Genomic DNA, 17,143 nt, shown 5'->3' on the forward strand with positions numbered 1-17,143 from the left:
TGAGGAGAAGGAATTTAGGAATTGCTATTTGTAACGAACGAAAGGGAAGGGGACGGTGTGGGGTGACGGTTCGTGCTGACTTGGTTGGTGGTCAAACGGGCGACGCTGGAAAGAATGGCCGCAGTTGGCGGGCGCTTTGGTTCGGACGCATGCTTGATCTTTCCCTGTTGATGTCGGAGAGCCTAGAGACTCTTTGTCACAAAGACACGCGAACTCGATGACGCATGATGCGCGTTCGACTTTTAATTTTAATTTTTTTTTTTTTATAAAATAAGACAGGAGGATGTGTAATTTTTTAAAATTTTAATCGTGAAACAATATGAAGAACATTAAAATATTATTAAACTAATTGACTTTATGTGTCGGTATCCACACTAACTACAACGTTCCCCACTGGGTTTGAACCTGCAACGTCCTATTTACAAGGAGACGAGCACCGACAGCTCCTACCAACCACGCAGAGCCTCCTGTTTGTGATAGATTTCTCTTTTACTAAGTTTCAATGCGCAAGCAGAAGCAGGTAGATCAAAGAAACAAGAAGAGAAGAAGAACAAAGGAGGAGAGAAAGAGAAGAACAAAAAAGGAGAAGGAAGAAGAAAAGGGAGGAGAGAGAGAGAGAGAGCTCGCTGGGTTAGGCAGACCCTTACCAGTTATACAACCGTATACGGTTGTGATTCAAACTTGCAACATCCCAACACTTTGTAGTTATGGGTCAATATTTTGAAATTTCTGACTCTTAAGTTAGTCTCATCTTCTTTTTTACAGTAATATTTGTATGTGCTTGGCTGATGTTACGGCATAGTGGTAGGATTTGATCAGGGTTTTTTTTTTCAGCGGTTGATTTTTTTTTTTAACAATAGTATTACTCAGGAAATGCAACAAAACCATGAGAAAATGTGAATTGTATTGTTTTTTAATTAGGTTCGTCACCAATTAAGCTAACAAAGTTACCAGCATGTACCAGCATGGCTTATTGAATGTTACAAGTTTGAAGATAATTGTGTAGGATATGCACGTGGGATCTTTCAATTGATGTTGGAATGCATATAAAGGAGTAACCACAACACATAAGATATTTACTTTTTTTTCCATTGATTAACTGTTTTTTCTTTGATTTTTATTGATTAGGGCTTTTGCTTATTTTTCATTGATTAAGGTTTTAAATCAAATATCTTTAAATAGGGATTTTGTTATTTAATTTTATTAGGGCTTTCCTTTTATTTGATTTGGGCTTTGAATCAAATACCTTTAATTAGGGTTTTAGATATTTAATTTATGGTTTATTTTTCTTGTAGTTTAGGATTTTTGGTTTATTTATAATTTATTTTCTTGTATTTTAGGGTTTCGGGTTTTATGTATATGAATTCTTGGATTTTGGTTTTTGGTATACAAATATGAATATGATTTATTTTCATGCATTTTTGGTTTTTGGTTTGTATATAAAATGAATATGAATATGCATTTTAAGGTTTTCGGTTTGTATATAAAAAATATGAATTCTTATTTTTTTCTCAAATTACCAAAAAATTTAACATTTTTTTGCACAGTTTGAGATCTATATTTAAATCTAAAATCCATAATTTTTTGATAAATTTTCATAATTAGATCCAATAAGACACCGATTAAAGCATTTATATATATATATATATATATATATATATATATATATATATATATATATATATATATATATATATATATCCGACGTTAAAATCCATAATAAACATGTTAAAACACTCATATGGTTGGGCGAATCGGGTCATATGATCCAAAATAAAGTAATCCGACTCATTATCCATGATTGTCCAAGTTGTTTGCATCGTCATAAAACAACAGACATTTGAAAAACAACATCAGAGTACAGTCTAAACAAACGTTGGACTTGGTACAGTTGTTATGCAACAAACAAAAACAAGATTATGTTGTATCTTTTTTTGTTAATTTCATCCAATCTTAGACAAGCCATCAAACATACCCTGAGGTGCAAACTCTATACGTTATGACAGTACAAGGTCGAATATTTGACTCAATAGGGAACTTTTCAAAATTTGGATTTCGGTGATTTAAATGGCGATCTTTACTAAAAGAATGATGTAGATCACATCGGTAGAGTCTGAATTGATCAAAATGACTCGTAACAATGAAATTCCACTGAGGGTTATTAAGACAAGATGGCATAGGTGATGACGATTTGTCAAAAAATTTACATATTTTAGTTAAATTATGTGTTGTAGTATGTAAAGTCTATCAGATCCTATAATCCGATAAATATAATGGCTCAAACCTGACTAGGATGTAATGGGTCTCTTATAGATGAATCTTGATTCGGGCATGTAGGATTGTGCATATCATGCTCAAGTGCAGGAATCACAAAATGTGTATGCAAAAAAATGCCATAATGACTTCGATCTTCTTGCACCCGGGCCCTAAATATTGGTGCCCTTGAGAATTTTGTAAGAAGATCCAACCTTACAAGAGTGGCCTAAATAAAAAAAATGCAAAATAAGCTGAAAAGGGGTTTCATCTAGCCGATTGCTAATTCTTACAAGTTCTGATCATGAGCATGCAAACCCGAGTTACAGACCTCAGATGGGGCTCAAATTTGGACACATAGGGCATTATACATTACTTGAACTACTTATAAAATTTCAGCAAAAAACTCAAGAGTAAAAATGGTAGCTTTAGTGTAAATCGGCAAATTTGCCTAGCTGATCACAAACTTGTGCATACTTACAAGATTGTGCGCCAAGAACCTCCCCAAGGGGGGTTTATGTGCAATTGATAATGCACAATCCTAAGGACCAATTACACGATTCTGGGCTTGTGTTTTATCAAGAATGCATGAAGCAAACCTTGATCAAGATTCGAGTAAAAGTGGTCGTGCGTGGCATGCAGCTATGAACTTACTATAGAAGTGGCTTCAACGGGGTGTGCAGCAATGTGGTGCGGCTGCATCAACTAATCTCCAATTCACCGATCAAAAAGCTGAAGTTTAGCATCAAGAGCACACCACTCACATCCACAATCATCCCAAGTTCCAAAGAAACCGAGGATGATAGTGAAAAATGAGTTTGATTGATGGATTTAATGGAATTGATTGAACACCTAAAAAGAAAGCCAAGGTACTCACTAATTCGTCAGGCAAGCACCACAATCTTTACAATCTTTCATAGTAGAAATATGTTGAAATGGATGATGAAAGAACCGTTGTATTGGCTGCACCCTCACGAGCTCCACACGTGGGTTGAGCTCGCCAATGTCACCTACATTTGCCAGTTGTGCGATGAAACACTTGGTTCTCTCCAAACTCGTTGAATCCTCAAGATTGACAAGTTGTTCCAAGGGTCTTGAGTTCACCAAGAATCCCACTAATTAAATTTTTACTCAAGCAAAGATAGAAAATTTTCCACAACTCATAAATTGTCTTCTTTAAAAAATTATTCACAAATAACAAAAGCTTCTTAGCTTCTTCACACCTTGGCTTATAAAGGCCTATTGTTAGACCCTCAATAATTTGGGCGGCGCACGCAGCATGCGCAGTGCAGGCGCGGCATGTGCGGCGTGTGGCATGCGTGGTGCGGCGCACGACATGCGCGGCGTGGGCGCGGCATGCGCAGCGCGTGCGGCATGTGCAACGCGCGTGCGGCATGTGCAACGCGCATGCGGCATACGCAGCGCGCGCGACATGCGCAGTGCGTCGGGTGCGGCGTGCATAGTGTGGATTACGAGGCAACATGCGGAACGAGGCATGGCATTTGAATGGCTGGTGCGTGCGGCGAGGAGGCGCTTGCACTTGCAAAGGGGTGTGACCCAAGTGATTGTTGGTGGCAATGGGTGAGCAGGCACCTGTGTGCATGAAGGGGTGTGACCCAAAGGATGCGATGATTGAAGGCATGTCCCTTGAAAACTATAAATGTGTAATGTTTGGGCATTGCAAGGCATGCAAGCCAGACCAGTGTGATTATATTTTATGTGAATAATACAAGTGTGGGTAATTGTTTGCATTCGGCTTGTGTCAAAGAAAGACTTCCGTTGCTGTGAGGTTGAACGAGGTCGGGGTGATCTCGTGTCGGCGCAAAGCTAACTTCAAAGGCGAAGTTTAAGCTTGTGACAAGTGGACTCAGAGCCAGGTTTTGCCTATCATGTCTAATAAGACTGCGGAAATGATAGGACTCCTGGTGGAGCGACTGGATGCATGGGGCACTCGGTTGACGCTTTTGGAGACCCGAGTTACGGAATTCAATGTCTGCATGAGATCTTGGGAGGAGAAATTCGAGAAGTCTCCCGGGGAGTCTTCATTTCTCACCATGATTCAGCATGATGTCAAGTCCTTGGGAGATGAGGTAGGCCTTTTGAAATTGGCGCTACTTAGTAATTCGGCTGGCACTGAGATGAGAAAGATCAAAGTGTCAGAACCTAAGGCATTTACTAGTGTGCGTAATGCCAAGGAGTTGGAGAACTTCTTGTGGGATATGGACCATTACTTCAAGAATATCAAGACACCGGACGCTGAGAAGGTTGCTATGACCAGCATGTACCTGACTGAGGATGCTAAACTTTGGTGGCGCACTCAGTCTGGGGAAACTGGACATCCAACCATTGCCTCATGGGAGGACCTTGTTCGAGAAATGAAAGAGCAGTTCCTTCCTAGCAATACTGCATGGGTGGCAAGGAATGCTTTAAGGAACTTGAAGCAGGTTGCTTTTGTTCGGGAATACGTCAAGCAATTCTCTTCGCTCATGCTTGATGTCAAGAATATGTCTGAGGAGGACAAGCTCTTCAACTTCATGTTTGGGTTGCAGGGTTGGGCTCAGACTGAGTTGAGAAGACAAGGAGTGAAAGATCTTCAGGCGGCAGTAGCGGCGGCTGATGCGCTCGTCGACTACAAGTTGGCATCATCTTGTTCGAATGACCAAGATGTCAAGGGCAAGTCAAAGGGAAATGGCAAAGGTAAGGGCAAGTTTGAAAAGAAGCCCAAAGAGGATGCAGGCTTTAAAAAGACGGATAAAGGCGGGAAGAAAGCTTTTGGCTGCTACATCTATGAGAAGCTAAATGCTTTGGTGGGGGAGGAAGGACCCACAAAGCAAGTCCGTGTGAATCCTCTCCAACTTTTCAATACGTTGAGAAAGGAGACTGTGTGGAATGAGTTAATCTATGTGGAGGCAAAGATTAATGGAAAACCAGTAAAGGCTATGGTTGATACTGGGGCGACCCATAACTTCATTTCTACAGAAGAAGTGAAGGCGTTCGGCTTGCCGTTGTCTAAGGACGGAAGTTGAGTGAAGGCAGTTAACACCAAAGCGTTGCAGGTCGGTGGCATTGCTCATGTCCAACTGCAAGGTGGAGAATAGGTTGGCAGTTGCAGTCTGATGACAATGCAACTGGATGACTTTCAGGTTATACTGGAGATGGAATTCTTGGCAAAGAATGCGGTCATTGTTATGCCGCATCTAAAGAGCATCCTCATCACAGGGACGGGGGTGCCTTGTTTCGTTCGGGGCTTGGAAGAAAATTCAGTTGAGGGCTTGCTGTCGGCTCTACAACTCAGGGATGGAATCCGAAAAGGGCTTCCTACCTATGTTGCAACATTGATAGAAGATGGTGGATCGAATGGTGCGGAACAATCAGGAGAAGTGAACGATATTCTGTGGGACTATGCGGATGTGATGTCTGATGAGTTGCCAAAGAAGCTTCCCAAGAAGCGAGATATTGATCACTCGATTGATCTGGTTCCAGGTGCACTTCCCCCATCTCAGATGCCTTACAAAATGCCTCCTCCGCATTTGGTTGAGTTACGGCGGCAACTTGATCAGTTGCTGGATTCTGGATTACTAAGGTCAAGCAAGGCACCGTATGGGGCGCTTGTGCTGTTCCAGAAAAGGCAAGATGGATCCCTTTGAATGTGTGTGGATTATCGTGCTCTCAATAAGGTAACCATCAAAAACAAGTATCCAGTGCCTAACGTTGAAGATATGTTTGATCGCTTAGGGAAGACACGATACTTTTCAAAGATGGATTTGCAGTCAGGTTATTATCAAGTCAGGATAGCCGAGGGTGATGAACCAAAGACTACCTGTGTGACTCGGTATGGGTCTTTTGAGTTCCTTGTAATGCCCTTTGGGCTAACAAATGCTCCTGCAACTTTCTGCACTCTAATGAACAATGTCTTTCGAAAGTACCTTGACTTGTTTGTAGTAGTGTATCTTGATGATATTGTGGTTTATAGCCAATCTCTTGAGGAGCATAAGATGCACTTGAAAATGGTTATGACCAAACTGTGGGAGAATGAACTCTATCTCAAGCGGGAGAAATGTGAGTTCGCAAGGAAGGAAATTCACTTCCTTGGGCACATTATCGGAGAAGGCACAGTAAAGATGGATCCACAGAAGATTCAGGCCATTACGGACTGGCCAGAACCAAAGAAGGTCTCGGAGCTACGGTCGTTCCTTGGCCTTACGAACTACTATCGTAAGTTCGTGAAGAGTTACTCTAAAAAGACAATGGCGCTTACTGAGTTGCTCAGAAAAGACAAGACCTGGGATTGGTCTGCTGAATGCCAGGAGGCATTCACTAAGTTGAAGAGGGTGGTAACATCAGAACTCATCCTTCGTTTGCCGGATTTTTGGAAGGCATTTGAAGTTCATACCGATGCATCAGACTTTGCAATAGGAGGGGTGTTGGTCCAGGAGGGACACCCAGTTGCCTTCGAAAGTCAGAAACTCAATGATACAGAGAAGAGGTACTCTGTTCATGAGAAGGAGATGACGGCGGTGGTACCTGTTATCATCGCAAAATTTTTCCCCTCCCTTGCGAGAGAGAAACGAATTTCGTGAGTCAAACTCGACCAAAGTTTTGAAAATGGTTTTGAAAATTACTCGCCTCCGTTTTGAAAATTTGCGGGAAAATTCCGTGGAATGGGATCTGCCTGTCGGTACGAGGTTCAACCGTTCCTGGCGCCTTTACCAGGGGTAATTGAACCAAGGATCAATTATGTGCTTTAACTTGACTCAAATATCTAAATTATGCTCTATTTTTTCTAGAATGCACAAAGAATCAGGCTTGTGCTATGAAATTTTGAAAAAATGCAAGTTTGAGAAAATATGATGTTTGCTTTGGAAAATTGAAATATGCTTGAAAATTGATCGAAAAAGTACTTGAAAATTGAATTCCTGGGAAAATCATTGAATTTCATTGGAAATCAGAAATTTGCATTTGAAAATGAATACTCAGGAAAACTTGTACTTTGGAAAATTAATTTTGAGATTTAGATTGCTTTTTTGAGGAAATGGATTTGAGAATTCTAAGAAAATCTAAGAAATTCATTGGAAAATGACTTTTGAAATGAAAAATGGATTCTCAGGAAACTGAATTCTCAGGAAAATGAGAAATCTGAGAAAATCGATCTTTTTGAAAACTTGAGACTTTGAAATTTGAGAATTTTAAAACATTAGAAAATCTTGGTTTGAACTTGGGAAATGCTTTGAAATCTCTTTTGAAAACTCAGGATTTTGAGAAAATCAGATCCTTAGAAAGACTTGGAAATTCTTGAGAAAGCTGAATTTTCTGAAATTGAAATTGGAAAATGAATTTGAGAATAATGCAATTTGAATGATATGAATGAATGAATATGAATTTGAAAAGGGAATTTCAATTGAGGAATTGGAAAATCCTTTTAAAACTTTGGGAAATGCAGTACATTTTGAAGTTAGCCTAAGTGTGTAGGCTGAATGTGGCTAATACGAAGATCATAAATCTTGGTTTTCTTCGTATTCTGACTATGGCCATAAATACGAATCCCACCGAGTTTATAAACTCCATAAGAGCTTGTGCACGTGTCATTCGTGTAAACCATAGTGAATTTGAAATAATGTGCATGAATGATACATCAGATATTGAAATTTGCAGAAATTAAACTATATCCAATGCAACCCTATTCTAAGCATAAATATAACTCTTATTCCAAATATTACATTCTTTTTACATTGAATTGAATAAAATAAAGAAATAAAATAACTAAGTCTTCTTCTTGGATGTTCCTGCAAAACTAGAAAACAAGGTTAGCACAAAAATGTAGGTTTTTCTGAATTTATCTGAAAATATGGGAAATTATCGGATATTATTCAGATATAAACCCAAATTCATACCCCCTTTGATATAAACATGATAAATAATGAATAAATTTTGAAAATAAACTTGAAAATTCGAAATTGGGGTCAAAATGACCAAAATACCCCTGATGACCTTGAAATTAGGGTTTTCTAAAAGAATTTTATAAATTTTGGAATTTTGAAAATCAAATGAAATAAATCAAACATAATATGATAAAATATGATGATATGCATGAAATTTTGGAGAATTAGAAATTGAAATTTCGAAATTTAGGTCAAAATGACCAAAATACCCCCGATAACAAGACTATGGCCTTGAAACCAGGGTTTTCTGAAATAAATTTTGCAAAATTGACAAATATGAAATGCAAATGTGATTTAAATTCACCCTAATATGATTCTACATGCTTATGTACATGATAAAAACCCTAAAATGGCGAAAATATCATAAATATCAAATTTAATCTGATTTTCGCCTGATTTTCGCTTCTGAATTTAAAGATAAACTCACACATGAAGCAAATGAACTTGGAATTAAACCAAATTTAGCATGGACACCTAAAATAACCCTAGAAACATAATGGAGCTTGAAAATCTAATTTTTTTGTACTTTTAAATATGGAAATTCAAATAAAAACCCTAAATTTTGTGTTTTTTGCCTAAAATGTTGATTCTAAAGGGGCTTTAGGATATCAAATTTCCTTAAAAATTTCCCAAATTTTATGGGGTGACAGTGGACAGTAAGGCAAGTATTTTTTCCTTTTACACTTTCTGGTTTTGACCTATGGTCGGAGCTGTGACACTCCGGCAAGTCGGATCGGAATCCGGCGACTCTAGGATTTAAGAGAAACAGACATGTTTCGATAGAAAACATGGGGAAAATGGAAGACAGATGGGAAAAAGGCTGAAATTGTGGGAAAATGTTCCTGATAAACAGAAAAAAATTTGATCTTATGACACCATTAGGATTCGGGTTATGGTTTGGAAAAAGTTATACTGTTATCAGAGACCTAAATCTCTGAGATTTCTGGACATTGGAATCTGTTAGACAGAAAGGAAAAATCCAAGAAAAATAATGAAATAGATTTAAAAATTCCCAAATTTTGGGAAATGATAGGACATTATGTTATAAACAACTTTTATGTTGAAAATTTTTGCAGACGGGTTACAGATTGGATGGACTCGGTGCATTAGGGTCTATCTATACCCTGACGAAAGAAAATTGATATTTTCCCAGGGATCTGAGAAATCCGATTTTTTACAGAGACCAAAACTAATTATAAAAACCTAAAAATTTCCAGATCATTAGTAGATTCACTCATGAATCTACTGTGATTTTTTTTAGGATAATCCGGATCTCCCACGAGGGTGGTGTCGGAGGTTTTTGTCTGCTAAAGCGCAAACTGAAAGTTCAAAAAGACAGAAAACCCGATGTAGAGTTTGATCGGTTTAGAAGAATTCCGAAACCCGAATTGAATCAAATTTTCGGCAGAATATCATAGACAAACGAAAATGACTATCATGAAAATCTCAGGATTTATGAACAAAAGTTCATGCATGAAATAATAATTGGACTGGACGTCTAAGCTAAAACATGATAAACTGCTAATATAACTAAACTAAGTAATGCAAAATGATGAAATAAAATCAAATGCAATGCTCATAATCATGGAATCTATTCAAAAATGACAAAATAATAATAATAAAAAAAAACTATTAGAGAGTGGTAGAAATTGGTTTAATGTGTGCTATTGATGAGATGGGATCCGATCCATCTATCGGATGGATCCCTTTCTCTACGTAGCTTTAATCATAAACAATCAATGTTTCATGTTTTGATTGTTTTTCCAGCCATACAAACATAATTTTTTTTTTTAACTGATCTCAAGTTGTATTTATGAGAATGCCTCACAAAAAATCCCATTGCATCATGATTAATCCTTGGGTTTAAGAAGATCAAAGTTGAAAATGAGGGTTTTACCTTGGTTGTTGGGCGCCGGCTGGAATGGTATATACAGCAATAGAGGCGCTGTTATGGTTGGCAGGGGTCTTGAATGGGGTAACACCGGAGGTGCTAAGGCTGTAAAGGTGCGCCGACACAGGTGTTGGTGTTGGCATTGAGGGCGGATTGCTTGTAGGCTGCTGGAACAAATGTAGAGATGGACAGCACTTTGTGCGTGATGGAACTTCGGTGGTGAAGGGGACTTAATCTGATGGTGGCATCACATGAATATGCTGCTGAAGGAGACTGTTGTGGCGCTGGTTGATGGGATGCAGCAGGCTGTAGGAGGTTGAAACTGAAGCAAGGTGGAGGTGACTGCTGATGGCTTGAACCGGCTGGACGTGGAGGAGGACTGTGGTGCTGTGGTGGCTGAAGAAGAGCTGCAAGGTGATGGAGGATGGCGCTTCAAAGTGGATCTGCTGGCTAGAGCGGCTGGGATGGAAGTGCTGGTTGCTGTGGTGGCTGAAGGTTGAAGATGGTTTTGGGCTGCTAAGGAGAGAAGAAGGGAGGTAAAAGGGAGAGAGAGAGATAGAGAGAGAGAGAGGCGTGAAGAGGTGGGCAGCCGTATGGCTTCCTCCTTTTTTTTTTTTTTCCTCTTTGTTGAACTTAGGTTTTAATTCCTTGTACCTAGGGTTTAATGAGCCAATGAAAAGGGGAAGCCCTTTACGTGAATGGCTGGGCAAGAGGGAAAGGAAGGAAGGAAGGAAGGAAAGAAAGAAAGGAAAGAAAAGAAAGGAAAGAAAAGGAAGAAGGGAAAAGGAAAGAAGAGGAAGGAAAGAGGGAAGAAAGAAGAGGGAAAGGAAGAGAAGGAAGGGGCTTACGTGAGTGTGCTGGAGAGGAAAGAAAGAAAGAAAGAAAAAGGAAGAAGAAAGAAAGAAAAGAAAGAAAGAAGAAAAGAAAATAAAAAAAAAAGAAATGGAGGAAGAAAGAAAGGAAATGGAGAGAAAAAGGGGCTGGGGTGGTCGACCCCCTTGTGGGTCCCACCTTAGGAAAATAAAATAATAAAATAAAATAAAAAATAAAACAAGCAAAAAAATAAATAAAAAGGTAAAAAAAATCTTTTTTTTTATAAATTAAAATAGAAAATACAAATGGATGGGCCATCTCAGAGCGGGTCCAAATTCCACTTTTGAAATTCATTTTGACGATTAAAGGGGTAAAATAGTCTTTTCAGAAAATTTCTAGACGAAACGAGCTATTTTTGGCAGTTTTTTAAACGAGCTCGGATTTTGAAGTTCAATACCTCGTTGCGAAGCAAATCCAGTGTAGAATTTGAAAATTTTATTTTGAAAGAAATCCAGATTGTTTTTCTCGAGAAAATGCTTCCAAATCTATTTTTAGACAAAACGAGCTATTTTTGGCAGTTTTTTGAAACGAGCTCGGATTTTGAAATTTAATACCCCGTTGCGAAGCAAATCCAGTGTAGAATTCAAAAATTTGAGTTTGAAATAAATCCAGATTATTTTTCTTGAGAAAATATTTCCAAATTTAGACTTCCGAGGGTAAAAATGTCAATTTTGGAAACCCGAGGCTTTGAAATTAATTTCTAAAAGCTTTTAAAACTCGATCTGGATTAAAATTTATAAAACTAGAGTTCTGGACTTCGAAAATGAAATGAAATGTGATGAAATGTTATGAAATGTTGAGAAATGATATGAAATGATGAGAAATGACATGCGAAATGCAGACCCTGAATGAAGAATTTTGGATGTTAGACCCCGATTGACACTTGTACGAGTTCAAAAAGCATTAAAATTGATAAAATTTGCAAAATAGCTCAAGAAATGATTTTTGAGACTCTATTGCGTCAGAGTGACATTGAAAATTGGGGTTCGAGCTGGACTGAACTGAGATGAGCTAGATTGAGCTGGATTCTAGAGTTTCAGAACTCAAATGAACTGGCGAGATACTGACTCAACTGACCTTTTCGACTGAATTTTTAAGAAAAGCTGTCATTTTTAAAGAAATGGTACGGAATGGTCACTGGTGTGAAATGAATTACGAATTTGAGCTGACTTTGAGCTAAAAAAAAAGTCAATAATACTGACATGAACTAAAATCGAAGCTCGAACACTAGCTCAATTGGTTGAACTCAGCTCAATTTCAGCTGAAATGGACTAAAATGGGATCCTGGACACTTGGAAATGGTTTTGAACTGAAACTGGAGCACTTGAACTTCTGGTGAGCTCAAGTTAGACTCTGAGGAATATAACTGACTGTAAATGACTGACTCGGAGACAATTAGCTTGGATTTGGGTGAGAAATGAGCTTGTTTCTGAAGAAATGATCCCATTTTAGCAGGAATGGTCAGAAATGAAAATAACCTTCTCACTGTGAGCTCGGGTGAGCTTGAAATGATTGGTATTCTAACTGTTCTGAACTGGCCAACGAGCTTGGTTGACTGCGACTGACTGGGGTCTGGGATGACCTAGGGGTAAAATGGTAATTTTTATAATGAAAATGGGTAAAATGGTGATTTTCTGAAACTGACTCGGGGTTTGACTCCTACACTGACCTGACAGGGTTGGCACCGCATGAGGACGGTTGTTTGAGAATGGATGTGGAAAATTTGGGGTGTTTAGAGTACATTGCCTACGAACATGGAGGCACTACTTGTTAGGATTCAAGTTCATAGTTTGGACAGACAATGTTGCTACAAGTTGCTTTGCGACTCAAAAGAAGTTGACGCCTAAGCAGGCTAGGTGGCAAGACTTCTTGGCAGAGTTCAAATTTGAGTTGCAGTATAAGTCAGGGAAGGAAAACTTGGTTGCTGATGCCTTAAGCCGCAAGGAGGAACCTGAGGTGGTTGTTGCTTCAATCACGCAAGTATTTGGAGATATCTTGCAGAGTTTAAAGGAAGAAACTCAAAAGGATCCAGTCACTATCCGCTTGTTGAAGCAAGTGGAAGAGGGGGTGACAAGGCGGTTTTGGATAGAGGATGGTGTTCTCTATGCTAAAGGAAGGCGACCCTATGTGCCTAAAGGTAGTGGCTTACGAAAGTTGTTACTAAGGGAGGCGCATGATACCCCATGGACGGGGCATCCGAGACAGGAGCGCACGATGGCACTCCTATCATCCAGTTACTACTGGCCGCGGATGGAAGAAGACACTGACTTATATGTCAGAACTTGTCTTGTATGTCAGCAAGACAAGACAGAGAGGAAAAAAGTTGTTGGGTTGCTGGAGCCCCTACCAACGCCGACGAGACCATGGGAAAGCATATCGATGGATTTCATCTCTGGATTGCCCAAGGTGGAAGGGTTTACATCGATTATGGTCGTGGTGGACAGGTTTTCGAAGTATGCAACGTTCATTCTTGCTCCAAAGGAATGTACAACGGAGATTACTGCACAATTGTTTTTTAAATAGATTGTGAAGTATTGGGGATTCCTGCTGAACATTGTGAGTGATTGTGACGTACGATTCACTGAGAAGTTTTGGACCACCTTGTTCGAGTTGATGGGCTCTACGCTTAACTTCTCGACAAGCAATCATCCACAAACAGATGGTCAGACAGAACGCGTTAATGCTTTGTTGGAGGAATATCTCAGGCATTACGTGCTGACCAACCAACAAAATTGGGTGGATTTGCTGGACATTGCGCAATTCTGCTACAATCTGCAACAGACCTCGACGACAGGTCAGAGTCCCTTCGAGTTGGCAACGGGGCAACAACCCTTCACTCCTCATGAGGTAGTGAAGCAGAAGGACCAAGGTCGCTGTCCTGCGGCATATCGGTTCGCAAGAACGCGGCATGAGAGGATAGAAGAGGCGCAAGATTGTTTGGAAAGAGCCAAGCGGCAGATAAAAAAGTGGGCAGACGATAAGCGTCGACCACTTGAGTTCCAAGTTGGGAATAGAGTGTGGCTGAAACTCACTCCCCAGATTTGGAAAAAGATCCTAAGGAAGACAACACATAAGGGACTCATTCCTCGGTATGACGGACCTTTTAAGGTGACCAAACGGATTGGACGCTCGGCTTATAGGCTGGAACTTCCAGAAATGATTAAGGTACATCCAGTGTTCAACGTTAGTTTCCTCAAGGAGTACCATGAAGACTTGGAAGAACCTTCGCGGATGGTGCCACGACGTGCTCCACCAAATATACGAACACAGTTTCAGAAGCAAGCTGAGTTCATCATGGACCGATGAGTGAAGGGTCAAAGCAAGAAGAACCGGAGGACCTACTTCATTGTCAAATGAAAAGGACTGTCGATAGAGGAAGCAACGTGGGAGAAGGACACTACTTTATGGCAATTTAAGGATTTGATCCAAGCCTTCTTAAAGAAGATGAACCCGACGAGGACGTCGGATTCATCTGGTGGGGAAGGCATGTTAGACCCTCAATAATCTGGGCGGCGCACGCGGCATGCGCGGCATGTGGCATGCATGGTGCGGCGCGCGACATGCGTGGTGCGGGCGCGGCATGCGCAGCACGTGCGGCATGCGCAGCGCGTCGGGTGCGGCGTGCATAGTGCGGATTATGAGGCAGCATGTGGAACGAGGCATGGCATTTGAATGGCTGGTGCGTGCGGCGAGGAGGCGCCTGCACTTGCAAAGGGGTGTGACCCAAGTGACTGTTGGTGGCAATGGGTGAGCAGGCACCTGTGTGCATGAAGGGGTGTGACCCAAAGGATGCGATGATTGAAGGCATGTCCCTTGAAAGCTATAAATGTGTAATGTCTGGGCATTGCAAGGCATGCAAGACAGACCAGTGTGATTGTATTTTATGTGAATAATACAAGTGTGGGTAATTGTTTGCATTGAGCTTGTGTCAAAGAAAGACTTCCGTTGCTGTGAGGCTGAACGAGGTCGGGGTGATCTCGTGTCGGTGCAAGGCTAACTTTAAAGGTGAAGTTTAAGCTTGTGACACCTACCAAGGTGGTTACAAAACCATGGACTCTTAGTAGTTTAGGAAACCCACGAGTGGTATGAAAATGGGCTAACTTCTTAATAAGGAAAAACGGCTTGGCTGATGTGGTATGCGCACATGCCTCGTGCGTTGTGCATGGAGTGCATGGCGCATGGCGCGTGCGCATGGGGCGAACAGTGCCTTGCTCATGCACGGCACCCATGCGTGTGGTGCGCATATGCATTGTGCATGTGTGTCATGCACAGTGCGCTGCGCTTGTGCGTCGCGGCGCATCAGATGTTATTCGGGTTCACAGTTTTATGCCAAATCTGAAATTTTGGGTTCCAGTCAAGTTAGATATACACAACACATAGTGGGCCATTGACCGCCTGGTCTACATCCCCTATCGCGCAAATACTCGTACGAGCATGGGTATGGCTGTACACTAGCTGGACCCAGTCTTGCACGGACTTGGATTTGATTTTGAGGTGTCTATACCTGGTCATGGATCCTACGTGTTGCTTGAGAGGTCCCACTATGCAAGCTGAGTTTGAGTCGTACCCAATTAATTGGGTAAAACACTTGTTAGGACTATATATATATATATATATATATATATATATATATATATATATATATATATATATATATATATATATATATATATATATATAACATTGTTTTTGGTATTTTTCTCACGTTTAACACCATAGATGTGATCTATAAGTTTTGCTTAATTAATGAGAACCGGCTTTTGGTTCATCGGAATCTGACTTGTATACAAGTTTTTTCGGTGATCCAAAATCAATGGCTATGAAGGTATCAATTTTTTTCAACTCACAAAAATATGTTTTAAGTCAAAAAAATATGATCCAAGAGTCGATCCTCACTAAATTGAGCATGCTAAACACATTGTAGCGGTTCAGATCTATCGTAAAACACTTCAAAACTATGGGTCTGAATGAGTAATGGGGTCTAATATGTTCAGCTCTCTCTCTCTCTCTCTCTCTCTCTCTCTCTCTCTCTATATATATATATATATATATATATATATATATATATATATTATTTATTTTTTTATTTAAGAGTGAGCAGGTATCTTTAATAACTTTTGCCCGAACCACCACCTATCTCACCACCACCACCAAAGATCTCACCATCACCACCATCTTTTTTTTTCACATTTTCTCACTCTGTGAGAACTTCTCATATAAAAAACTCTCCTAGGCAAAACTTTCTTTTCCTAAGAGAGTTTTTCTCTCTTCTGATCGTGCCCTTAGTTTTGTGCTTTTGTCGCTTAAAAAATCTGGTGTTTTGATAGAAATCATGATGCGTGATTTTTTCAAGTGAGTGCTTACATGGCACCTGATTTTTTTTTTCAGACGACAACGTAGATATGTTGTCTGACCAAGGCGCCTAATTTTTCAAGCTACAAAGGGCAAACCATCAAGGAAAAAATCAATTGGCCAATTTTGATATTGTGCCCAAAACTTAATGCCATCAACGTCTTTATCAATCATACTACACAGACTATAGACTTGGTCACATGGACGTAATTTGAAGTATAGACCAAAGACTTGGAGATATGGGAGTCATTTAAGCTGTGTTTCAGAGCTGTAGTTGGGAGCAAGGTTGTTAAATGCGATGAGGCCAAGCCAGCGCTTCGCCTCTGAGGCTTACGCCTCTCACAACTGGTATGGAAGTGAAGCGTTGGGAGGGGAGGCAGTAAGAGAAGGACCACGCGCCCAGCTTGTACGGAAGCGAAGGATATGCCGGTCGTCCGGTGGTCAGAGAAGACTGAGCAGCAGTTGCAGCACAGCAACTCCGGTGGTCGGTGGTCACAACTGGTCGGAGGTTGATGAGGGGCGCATCACAGCAACGCTTCAGTACCTTGAGCGTGCGCCTCGCCTCTGAGGCGTACGCCTCTCACAACACTGGTTGGGAGCAGTGATGGGGGGATTCACAAGCATCTCCGTCCACCTTTTGGGAGGGGAGAGAGACGAGAGGGGTGTTGGGAGGGGTGATGGTGTAATAATAAATGAGTGGATTTTAATGCCCTCGTCAGGATGTTGTTGCCAAATCCACTGATTTCTCAATTCCATGTTGATAAGGCTCACCCCTCTCTTCGGTAGATAGTTAATATGTTACCGCCAGCAGTTGAGCACAACGATCCTCTACTCT

Source organism: Nuphar pumila, chromosome 1 (genome assembly GCF_984573655.1).
Source record: "Nuphar pumila chromosome 1, dmNupPumi1.hap1.1, whole genome shotgun sequence".
In the NCBI taxonomy this organism is placed as follows: Eukaryota; Viridiplantae; Streptophyta; class Magnoliopsida; order Nymphaeales; family Nymphaeaceae; genus Nuphar; species Nuphar pumila.